The sequence below is a fragment of the Mytilus californianus genome, unplaced genomic scaffold (assembly GCF_021869535.1).
Source record: "Mytilus californianus isolate M0D057914Y unplaced genomic scaffold, xbMytCali1.0.p SCAF_2, whole genome shotgun sequence".
NCBI classification, from domain to species: domain Eukaryota; kingdom Metazoa; phylum Mollusca; class Bivalvia; order Mytilida; family Mytilidae; genus Mytilus; species Mytilus californianus.
The window spans coordinates 69,287,127-69,300,608 of NW_026262668.1; the positions used below are offsets into that span (position 1 = coordinate 69,287,127).

Here is a 13,482-nt window from a genome sequence, read left to right on the forward strand (position 1 = left end):
TATGACTGTTTTTGGAAACGTAATGATACTTATATGCAAATTGTTTCTCCAATAGGAATTAAAAAATTATCAGAGACTGTGCACATACTAATACAGAGGAAACCTTTTTACAATCATTGCTCTTAAATTTTTCATGAACTAGATTCAAGACCAAAGAACAACGAAAAGACCTTACTTCTTCACTTTTCGTTTATTGTAACCGGTAATGTTATAAATAAGTGTAGTGTACTGAACATGATGCTTTTATTTGTATCAAAACTAAGAGTTGTAAGGTTTTCAAGTAATATTAACCTGAGACATATTTGCAAGTTCTATTGACGCCGTTTTTTTTGGTTTTAAAGCTCCGAAACGTTTTATAAATTTTACTTCCCAAACTTCTAACTGAAGCTTAATTGATTTTACTTCAGAAAAAACGTAGCGCATGTGTCAATAAATCGGTGTTATACTATTATTCTTGTGTAGCTAACACTGCTGCCGGACAATCATTCCCGTGGTTTACCTACCAAGTAGCCATTACTTTTTAGCTTTTTTGCATTAACTGACCTTAGACGATTTTAGCTGTACTGTATTAACTGACCGTAGACGATTGAAGCTGTCTTGCATTAACTGACATATATGAAAATAACGACATGTAGTATGATTGCCAATGAGACAACTATTCACCAGAGTTCAAATGAGGAAGATAAAAGGAATTATAGGTCACCGAACTACCTTCAACAATGAAAAAAACTCATACCGTATAGTCCGCTATTAAAGGCCCCGACATAAAACATATAAAACGTGAAAACTAACTGCCAAGTTTAATATAAAATACAATTGACGAAAAACAAATATGACAGACATGAACAAACGACAACCACTGAATTACAAACTCCTGACTTGGAACCGGCACATGAAGAATGATGCGGGGTTCAACATGTTTATAAGCGCTCAACCCTCCCGGTAACCTGGGACGGTGGTGCTAAAACAAAAGATGGTTTTAGTTGTACTGTATAAAACTGACCTTAGATGGTTTGAGATGTTTTGCATTAACTGTCATTAAATGGTTTTATTTGTTTTACATTAAGCCTTAAGGTCTAAGAACAGTAAATGGGCTATGTCACAGATTTTGGTAAAACTTTGTATACAACTTTATCCTATTGAACTATAACTGAAAATCGAAAAAATAATGCATTTGTTTTTTTTTTTATTTTCTGAAATATAACATATTGAATTCTTTCAAAAAAGGTAAACGTTTGTTTAGAAAACACATACATTCGGGGAAAAACGTTCTCAAATTTGTCTTTAAATCATCAAATTTCCAATTATAAATCCATTGAATTTTCTTTAAAATTATATATTGTTGATACATAAACTTACGTTTTAATGATATAATATAATCATATGGTCACTAACTTTGTTTTTGTTTATTTTTAAACAAATCTGTAACCTTGTTAGTAGTGAAAAACGGCCTACAACACGATGATGTTACGCTTGTTTTGACGTTTTGTGTAATTCTGTCACCTAGACCATCACTGAATATATAGCTTATAAAAAGTAAAAAGTCAGTGACCCTTTTATTATTTTACATCATGAAAAGGGAATTTGTGTACAAACAACACATAGTGTTTTTTTTTAGAAAAGTCTATGGATTTGAAATTGGAGAATGGATGATTTTAACCCACCAGTTTTCTTTAAATGTCCTGTACCAAGTCAGGAATATGGCAGTTGTTATCAAATAGTTCGTTTCTATGTATGTTAGCGTTTGTTTTTGTTGCACTTCAGTGTTCCTATTGTTCTTTTGTTTTCCTCTTATAGGTGATGTGTTCCCTCTGTTTTAGTTTGTAACCCGCATTTGTTTTCTCTCAATCGATTTATGACTCTTGAACACCGGTATACTACTGTTGCCTTTATTTAAAACAAATTTAAGAACTTTTTTCTTTGATTTTATGTGCTTTCTATACATTGGTAATTTATAAAGAACAGATTCTGTTAACATTATGGATATAGTTTCTAAAACTGTTCGTAAAAACCGTTCTCATGGGCGTAGAAAAAATGGTAATCAAAGAAAATTTCGGACCAACCATACAAATATTTCGGACCTAATATCTATTTCAAAAAACAACGGCAGACATTATCTATTAACCAAGCTCTGTTCTTCACCTATAAATAAATTAAATAAAATTTTAGAGGATTGCAACACAATTTCATATTGCAGTCCTAAGTATGAAATCGTTCAAATTATATTGGCATATTGTTATTCTAAACTGTTTCCAAAAATTGATCGACGTGAAGATCATAAAAACATTTTATTAAAATAAAGTATGGCAATAAAGGTTTTGATTTTGTAAATATTGCCGGTATTTTTAACGACCATTCTGTTAAAGAACAAATTCCTGGATATTTTGATAATATTGAATTCCCTCTTATTTGTTATATTTACAAGAAATCTACCCGAAAATTTGTGTTTAATTATAGCCAAGTCTGTAAAGATGTAAATATCAGTGAAAATACACCTCCGTCATGTAATTGTAGTAATTCCGAATACACTTATGGCCCCATTTCCCATGTTATAACAGGAGACCTTAACATCGTTCGCGACCGAGAGTTAAAATCATTCCTCAGTAAAGGACCTAAATATCGTTCCCCGTCAATTATTAATTGGAATGAGTGTCGTAATATCATCCACGACTCACTTCGTGCTTACTGTTTGAAAAGGATAAAACGGGAAAAAGCTGACAAAAAATCTTTGGAAGATAGTTGATATACGTATACAACATTTTAAAGAACATTTTACTCTTAACAACAACCACACAAAAATCATATTTCTCGTATCAAACATAAACTAAAAGAACTAGCCAAAGAATTTGTTTTTGTCCCGGCTGATAAAGCTGCTAACAATATCATTATAGTTTGACGTAAATTTTACATTGAGGTTCTGCAAAAGGAAATCACGAATTCACCAACATTCCAACTGACTTCATTTTCAGAAAACGATATCTGTAACAAACATAAACTATTAGCTACTTCTTTACAAGCAGAACCAAATACAATGAAAGTCCCAACTATGTACTGGCTTCCGAAGCTACACAAATCACCTTACAAATATAGATTTATTTCGTCTTCAAGTCATTGTTCCACTACTAAATTGTCTATTCTACTTACTAGTACACTTGGTACAATAAAAAACCTGATAATAAATTGTTCAAATAAGGCTTCTGAAAATAGTGGAATTAACTACTTTTGGAGTGTCAAAAACTCGTTGGAAGTACTTGATAAATTGCATGCATTTATTGGTGATTTTGAATCTGTTCAAAGTTTTGATTTTTCTACCCTATATACCACTTTTCCTCATATTCTTATTAAGAAAAAATTCAAACACCTATTTAAATGGGCATTTAAAAAGTCGGAATGCGAATACATATGTTCAAACTCGTTTAGGTCATTTTTTAGTAGCAACAAACAAAAGAGCTATGTCAATTGGACATGCTTTGATACTATATCTGCCCTTGAATTTTTACTTAATAACATTTTTGTTCGCTTTGGAGATTCCGTATATCGTCAAGTTATCGGAATTCCAATGGGGACTAACTGTGCACCACTTATTGCGGGCCTGTTTTTGTATTGTTATGAGTTACAATTTATGACTAAAATCAGCAAAGACCCATCGAAACAACATCTGATACAAAAATTTAACAATACTTTTAGATATTTGGATGATATATTGGCTCTCAATAATGACGACTTCAGTATGTATACTAAAGAAATTTATCCTGTTGAACTTACTTTAAATAAAGATAATACTAACAATGACCACTGTCCTTTCCTCGATCTTGATATCTATATCATTAACGGGAAGCTTAATACAAAAATTTATGATAAAAGAGATGATTTTTCATTTCCTATCGTTAATTATCCATTTTTAGATGGTGACGTTCCCTTGTCACCATCTTATGGTGTTTATATATCTCAACTTGTACGATTCGCTCGTGTATGTAACAACGTATTAGATTTTAGCGAGAGAAATTTATGTATTACTGAAAAATTATTACACCAGGGTTTTCGATATCATAAACTAGTCAAAACATTTACTAAATTTTATCATCGGTATAAGGACATCATTCGTAAATATAACTCAACATGCAGACATCTTATACGTTCGGGTATTTCACATCCAATCTTTTATGGTAATATTCTTTACAAAGCACAAAAATGTCAGTATTCACCTCAAACGCTAACAAAACCTTTAAACAGACTTATTAAGAAGGAATATAGAATCATGTGCATAACAGTGTAGCCGAGACCATTGATTGGCGCGCAAAAATATCCCATTGACTGGGTCAGATTAGGTGAACGTTCGTCTGTAACGCCCAAAACTCACGACGTATTTATTATAGACATTTAAACTGTGAGGTCACCAAAGGGTCTCAACGCCTAAATAAAATAATTCGAAAAACTAAGTCTAGGTTAGTCTATGGAAAGATATATACTATGAAATTTAGAGCGAGGGGCTTGCCCCGAGCTCTTAATTTCATAGTATATACCTTTCCATAGACTATCCAATTTAGCACATATTTACAACTCGAGTAATCTTTTAATTGGTCTATTGATAGTTTATTTTTTTGCTGACTACTTGTATCACAGGTGTTTGTAAAAAGGAGGTCATTAACAAAGTTTTGTAAATCTACTCACTAGTATTATTGTAAAATATGTGATTTCAAAAGGCCCTTCACTCCAGAATGAAAAGATGGTAGCTGCTGGTGTAAGTATATATACTGATATAAAGCGGTGTTTTACAGACAGTTTTTTACTATACATGTACAATAATTAAATTGCAGTGGAAGCTTTACATGTTTTGAAAACATTTTTTAATTTCACAGTAAAACTAAAGCTATAATAAATTTGAAACATAGAGATAGTTTGTCCCCATAGATATAGTCTAGCAGATAGGCATTAAAAAGCAACTACCAATAGATCAGAGATTATAGGTTTTGTGTTTTGTGGTTTTTTTTTATTATTTCAAAGTAAAAACTAAAAGATTTATCAGAATATGTTTATATATATATATAGGTGGCACATTATCTTCAGACATAATCACAGTTTTTCAATTCATGACATCGTCCTGAACATGCATGAAATATTTGCCACTGGACATTAAGCAACCAATAATCAATAAATCAATCAATTCATGACGAAATAGATCACCTTCCTTAAGAAAGTTTAAAAAATTATCACCAAGTTGCTTAAATTTTCCTGCACAAGGTTTCATAGTACACACTTTTCTGTGTACAAAGTAATTGCATGGATGATACATTATCATAATTTTAAGATATCGTTGTACTCTAATCAGGGTATAAAGAACCATATGTATTACCCTAAAAAGTTTATTTAAATGATAAAATTTGCAATTGTCAAAAACAATTTTTAGATCCAAAGATTTTAATAGCAGGATATTTAAAAATCAACGTGAAAACTAATTACAAACTATTTAATTTAATTTGGAACACAACATTTTATTTCAAAATAGCCAGTGGCAATTTTTGTTTTAAATATCTTGATTACGATACAATGAAATCTTACCCTTGTGGTCATTCATGCGTAGTTACTTAGTACACAGGAAAAGTATGTACTATGAAAATTAGAAGGCAAATATAAGCAATTTGATTGGACAAGAAGTTGTAAGTATGTGCTAATCAGGAATAACCTTTGTGTTTTGATTTATATTGAATACTTACACTGAACTGCGGTCAAGCTTAGCGAAAGGTCGTGCAAAATAATCAGTCAAACAAACTTTATTAGATTAACTCGTTAAGGAACGATCGTTTTCATTGGTCAATTCAAACCTTCGACCTCACACCTGCGAAAATAGAACACGCGTACTATAAAGCTGAATGGACTGATCAGTATTCACGTAGCCGGTCAAGGTCGTTAAAAACTTCCATCGTCGTATTCCCGAACATGATTGTGTTCTTGATTATCGCATGGCAATTCTAGCTTTTATACATGTGCATGTAAAATTTTAAACTTTAATCTTAACAGTCACGTCGAAATATTTAATTCAACTGTCTCCTCTCAATTGGTCCTGGATTAAGGGAGCTACCATTTTATTTTGATTGGGGGTGAAGGACTTGGATGAAACATTTTGTCCTGCATTTTTTTTAGTTGTTATCTCTGTCCTGTCTTTCTATTTTTCAGTCTGTTAGGTCCTGACTATATTTATTCGTTTATCCTGATTTTTTACATAAATCGTCATCCTGCCTTTTTTTTGTCAAGTTGCTCACCCTGCCTTATCTTTTATTCAATGGACTTGATGAATTAACGTTGTACTTGAAATGAAACCGTACTTAACTACAAAAATAACCAAATTACATACTAAAGATATTGCTCGATTTTTATAGTAAATGGGTTTGTGTTATAAACTGTCATGTTCATTATTCATATTCTTTCATAAGTTTTAGGATAGTGTGATTTTTTTTCTGATTTAGTTTACTTGATTTTGAAAAAAAATCCCGAAATTCTAAGTAAATTCAGAACATGTAACCAGCCATGCTTTGTTTAGAGAAAAAATGGAGATGGCAAACCATGGCACAGTGGAAGGAAATGTACTTTATAAACTCCAGCGATATACTTTCTTAATTTATAATTAACTGTTTTGCTATCCTCGGTTGAAAATTATATATTGTAAATATTTAAATAGTTGCATAGAAAACAATCAGTTTTAAACAGTGTGGTTATTCACTAAATGTATTGATAAAAGGTGACTCCATTTTTGTACATACTTTTACAGTAGTCATCCTTAATTTCTTAATATTTCGTTTATAAGTTTATCATACATGTATGATTTTGTATTTCATTTTAATACGCACGCATGCCACACGTTACTTTGGCGGATTGTTCAACAATGTTATGCAAAGCTCTATTCTTACGGTATGAAATTAAAGGATAAATTTTCAACCAATCAAAATCGAAAACAGTACATTTATATAGTTCCTTATAAACTACGACATTTCTCACAAGTATTTATTTATTTTTTAGTTCCACACATGCAAAAATAAAATCTTCGCCGATGAAACATTTCAAACCTTTTTACACCAACATGCCTTCACTGAATTCATTTGAATTTCGTGGTGACCATGATAGTACATTGCATAGTACATCTATATTCACGTGCACACATGGTACGATCTTTCGGGGACAATTTGCTCGTTTATGACACGTCATTTCTGAAGACCAAACGCTTAGCTTCTTTATTTTCGTTTTATAGCATGAAAACAATAAAAGAGGAATGTGCAACCCATCATAAATTTGAAATGGATCAGTATTATGAGATCCTAATTATAAGTAACTACGACATTGTCAGGATAATAACCCAGCGTCAATATGAAAGAAATAAAAGTGGTTCATACATTCATCCGTATAAAAGCGGCACATGTATTTTATTTTATCCTTATATTTTTCATAGTGCGGTCGTACAAGTGCTGCATGCATAAAGAATATTACTTAACACAAATTATTAGTATAATATTTCGACCCCACTATTTGAAATTCACAAAATACTTATTTAATTATTTCGACCAAAAATCATTGTTTTTTACGTTCGTAGTAACGTAGTACATTCCATTGTCGGTCACCTGTGTCAATTCACGTGCACACAACAATTGTTGTTGTATTTAAATCTTTCGGCCAATGAAGTGAGACGTTACAAGTTGTTTGTTTGTGATACGCCAGAATGTTATCAATGAATTATCAATCGCTAAACTTGACTGCATTTCAGTGTAAACGTTCTTTACTTGTGTTTTCGTTATGTTTTGATAATCAATTTTTATGACATCGCACGTTCTTTCAACAAAAAAAAAAGGATTTAACTGGCTTTAAAAGTTACAATGCATGTGTTGTATTATCTTTTTTTTTCGGACGTCAAAGCGATTTAACAATTGCGGTTGCATGTCCAATTATGTCATCTTTTAACTTTTATCTGGTAAAAATTTTATTTTAGAACGAATGCATGATCAACTTTAAAAAGTGTGCGTACACAAAACATATAGACAAAATATACTTCTGTCCTGTCTTTTTCGTACTTGCAAGTTATTAGACAATAAAAAGGCTATTTGGATCAAGCCTTGTGGAATTTGCATTTACGTTTTTGAATAGGTAAAATGTATAGTTTGGTGAACTTTTCTGCTAACTACTATACTTGTGAAAAACCCTTGGCAACAGAAACATTTTCAGCTTTTTTTTTAATCGACCCAATCATAGTTACATATATAGTAATGGACGACTTCGTACGTTTTATGATCGCAAATAAAATATGTATATAATATACTGTGCACTGTAGTTCGTATATATACTGAAACCCTTTGGCAACCCCACAGTTTAAATGCTTATAATAAATACGTCGTGAGTTGTGGGCGTTACAGACGAACGTTCACCTAATCTGACCCAGTCAATGGGATATTTTAGCGCGCCAATCAATGGTCTCGCCTACACTGTTTTGCACATGATTCTAGTTACGATACTGTTGTCAGGTCATTAAAGATTGCATATTTTGGCTTTAATATTGATTCACTTATAGGGTCTTTGCATCGGAATTAAACATATTTATTCTAAAACCAGTTGTTGGCATGACACGGGTTATGTTCTTCTCATATATTTTATGATGGTATAATACTAAACCCCTAACAGGAGGGATTGTGCCTGATATTCATATGATGAAGATATAATCTTTCAATCAGTTTAATTGAGGTCTGGAGCTGGCATGTCAGTAACTGCTAGTAGTCTGTTGTTATTTATGTATTATTGTCATTTTGTTTATTTTCTTTTGTTTCCTATTCTGACATCGGACTCGGACTTCTCTTAAACTGAGTTTTACTGAGTGTTTAACCCCGCCGCATTTTTGCGCCTGTCCCAAGTCAGGAGCCTCTGGCCTTTGTTAGTCTTGTATCATTTTTAATTTAAGTTTCTTGTGTATAATTTGGAGTTTAGTATGACGTCCATTATAACTGAACTAGTATACATATTTGTTTAGGGGCCAGCTGAAGGACGCCTCCGGGTGTGGGAGTTTCTCGCTGCATTGAAGACCCATTGGTGGCCTTCGGCTGTTGTCTGCTCTATGGTCGGGTTGTTGTCTCTTTGACATATTCCCCATTTTCATTCTCAATTTCATATGTTCACCTTTTTTGAAAAAAATTCAATCAGCAACATTTGAGATAATAAAAAAGATAAATGCATTTTTTCTCGAATTTCAATTATAGTTCAATGCGCCTAAGTTGTATGCAAATTTTACTAAAATCTGTGACAAAGCCCATTTACTGTAAATTGACCTTAACTGACCTTAGGCGGTTTTAGCTGATTTTCCTTTTGTTTTAATTCTACAGAACGTTTTATGGATATGACTTACCAAACTATTGTTTCAAGCGTACCATGTGAATGTTATTTAAGAAACAACTGGTGTAACAGACCGTGTATATTTACGACAACAATTTGTCATTTTAAACTGAAAAAATAGATTTTGCAAAATACTAGAATGGAGATAAACCAAAACATATGTAACAAAACTTTTATAAAGAAATAGTCTTGGATCAAGCAACCTGCAGAAAAAAAACAGAACGATTATTTGATTACCAACAGAAAGTGTTTTTTTTTACTTAGTATTAAAATAAGGATTAACAGAAGCTATCCGCTTTACACTTTTAAACAGACTGTGAATAGAAAGTTCAATGAACAAAACTATGTGTTCAGATTAATGTTTAATGTATCAAATTGCAAATCATTATTTATGAACCCGAGTACAAGGTCTCATAGATTTTTGATATCAACAATAATTAGAGTAACGTTGCGTTAACTCATTATGGACCTCATGGAATAATGATTTGCAACCATCCAATTCCCAAAACGATCCTGCTATACGTTTCCACATATTAGAAATGGCAGCGAAATGTAATTATTACAATGGCACAGGACAATTGATATTCCCGGGCTTGTGTTTCCTATCATGATTTCCTTGATAGAGGATTGCTGTTCACAAGGAAGCTATTAAGCCAAGAGTTCCAAATGGTGAAGTTGAAATCATCCCTTCGTAAATTTTACGGACGCCACCACGAGTTGGTTTACCGTTATGGAATAACCGTTTCACATATGATATCGGATATATTCCTTATGTCGTAACTACAATACCCTTCCCTTTTCACGAATGTGACTTACCGAATTAGACTATTTACCGGATTTGTAATAACATAAGCAACACGACGGGTGCCACATGTGGAGCAGGATCTGCTTACCCTTCAGGAACACTGAGATCACCCCCAGTTTTTGGTGGGGTTCGTGTTGCTTAGATTTTAGTTTTCTATGTTGTGTCATCTGTACTATTATTTGTCTGTTTGTCTTTTTATTTTTGGCCATGGCGTTGTCAGTTTGTTTTCGATCTATGAGTTTGACTGTCCCTCTGGTATCTTTCGTCCCTCTTTTGAAGTAATAGAAACTGCTTAAATGGTAAATGATTGATCAAAATTCAACTCCATGTATCGACAAGGTTCATTATTAAAAAAATCACCTTGAAAAAAACCAGAACAACATTTAAATACATTAACGCAGTAACGGGGTAAACTAATTTCACCAATGTTTTTTAGGCAACATTCCGTGCAATCAAGGTTTGATAATACTACTTTTTTTGTAGATACGACCTCTTTAATAGAGGCTTTTGAAATTGAAGACATGTTATATCTTTAATACTGTATCAATGGGGGAAAAAGAGTTTACCTTATCTTCCATTATGGCCGTGAGGAACATGTCCAAGATGCTTCATTATCTACAGTTAACGAATATTAATAGGTATAAGCACATAGATGTATAAAACAAATAAAAAGTAAAATCAATACTATTCAGTAATACGCGGACTTTGAACCCGAATAAAAGGACACAAATATAATTCCAGAATACGTTAACTTAATTCATTGAAATTCAAAAATATTACAAATCAATTACATGTGCAATTACTAAAAAAACATGTGACATGAAGCAAATGTGTGATACACCATGTAATTTGTTTATACTATACCTGTGTGTAATAATGTTCAAACTCGTGTTCGTTTACAGTTCCATCACCTGTTTAAAAAAAAAAAAATTTTCAACTTTTATTTGGTTAAAGGAAGAAATCATGCAGTTGCATTGCAATCGAAGTGAAGGTATGTTTCCTCTTTCGACTTTTGCAATTTAAGAAATAATTTGTGACAGAGATTTAATGGTTCAATGACCAATACAAATTTATTTGACCTTTTCCAGTATTTATATTACATTTGATCCAAAATCTTCAACACAAAGCTACAGATAATTAGGGAACGACCATTTAACTTCAAGGCGGGGGGAGGGGCGTGGGGGGGGGGGTGAGGTGGGGGGGGTCGAGGATTTAAAAAAAATATTCTGATCCCCAATATGATGAAAACAAATATTTAGGTCAAGCAGATGACAAAAAAATAGTTTGAATCCAGATTTTCCCCATACCTTATAGTGTTAAATATTGAAAATTTTTCTGACTCGGACAAAAAACCATAACCCCCACCCCCTTGAAGTTAAATGGTTGCTCCCTTATACGTGTACTCTTTAATCCTGGCACGAGAAACAATATCAAATATTGGATTTATATACACAGAAATTGGAAATAATGAAACGATTGACGAAACAAAATGTATACAAATAAACTTAAAAAACAGCAGATCAAATTTGCATAATTAAAGTACTAAGATCTACTTTATGTACAATATATACATAAATACCGTTTGAGTCGATTTCACGAAGTGTAGCCACTGCATCTTCATGACTCATGATACAATCTCCATCTTGATCATAATGGTGGAAAATCTCCAGTGCTAGAGCATGTGGTTGTGTAGTTGCAGCTGCATATTCAGCACAAGTTACGTTTCCATCACCTAAGAATAATTTACTTTGAGATGAATGTGTTTTATTGCAAGTATCTATATCAAACAAAAACGAAACTTTATGAAATAATAGTAAAGAATGACTACGAATGCAATTGACTAGGACTTGCTTTTAAAAAGTGGTCCCACTAACAGGATTAAAAAGTTCAATAAATTAATTTATTTTGATTAAAGTGCCAGGCTGCACCAAAAAAATAACAGGTAGTACTATCATTTGAGGCATTTTTTTGTACTCTAGGTATCAAGGTATTTTTTACACTCAACTTTTTCTCCGCGGTTACAAAGCTCCTTGTCGAAATCAACATTATTTTGAATCAGTAGTCCACAACTCCGACAATAAAGTACATAACTCTTTGATGTTGATACAAATACATATACATGTAACAACAGTGTCCTAAAACTATGACAATGTCATTTTATAGATTACATTGTTTAAAGCATTACCGTACGTCAATCGATTGAACAGTTTATAGGATACTAGCAGAAGTCCATTACTAGGACTTCTGATACCAGTGGCAGTTTGACATGCCTAAATAAAGTAAATGAATTACACAATTTTCATTTAAAATGTAATCAAAGTTTCCTTAAAATTATGATAAATGAATAAAAATTTACTGTTTACATCTTCAATTCTCTATTGTTGAAAATAAAACAACGATAAGAAAAATAACCGCAAGTACTAAACAGCGTGCGCTGGAAATAAAGTCAAAGTGGTTCTTTTTTCAGTTTCTTGAAAATATTTTTTTTCCCTTTCTTTCGACTTGAACATGTTGAAAGTTAAAAAATTATGTTATGCCCGGAATTATGAAATTGTTCAAATTGTTCGAATCTTTGAATTTTGATTAATTTGAAGAAAAAAAATTGTTCTATGGAAGACAGAAAGAAGTGCGAGCAAGCGAAACCTTAGTTTTTCTTTCTGAGGACAATTTCGATTGAAGCGAATTACTTTATGTAGTAGTAAAACAACCTTATTAAAGTACAGACAACATTTTCATTCTTCTTGGAATCGAAAGAAAATATGTATGTTTAACTGGCCAAATTCATCAATAATATATGGCCCAAATTGCTCCCATCGCACTTGAATTATTCGATGTAAAAAAAACAAACTTAAATTTACATATATTTTATTCCTCAAATCTGAATAATTATCGACTGGAAAGAAGGAACATGGTGTAAAATAATTAATTCACAACACAAAATCCCTACATGCAATGGGCAATACCATAGGCAGAGGATCAGTGCTTTTATTGTTGTTCTTCATCTGAAAGACCCACTTTGAGGCCTGCTTAATTTATATTTCCAACTTTTTTCAATTTATACGCAAAAAGATAAGCCTCTTAAAGTCAATAGCTAAAATTATAAATGAAGTTTTGTTTCTTGAAAATCTGTAGTTTTTGACATTTTGAAATTGAAAAGGATTGAAATTTTACTTTGCTTTTCGAATTACAAGTATGAATTCAATTATACTCTGAAAAGAATTATTCTAAGTCTTAAGTAAACCACAACTTTTAGATATAAAAAAATTAGATGGATAGAATTAAGCCTTATAAAAAACAAAATGTTAATATTTTAC

The 13,482-nt window shown here is 32.1% G+C and overlaps 1 protein-coding gene across 2 annotated transcripts in view; it reads right to left on the reverse strand.

Moving 5' to 3' along the window:
• The window catches only part of LOC127728151 (40S ribosomal protein S18), an 821,762-nt gene that overhangs the window by 159,417 nt on the left and 648,863 nt on the right, over positions 1-13,482 (reverse strand). The window lies entirely within an intron of this gene.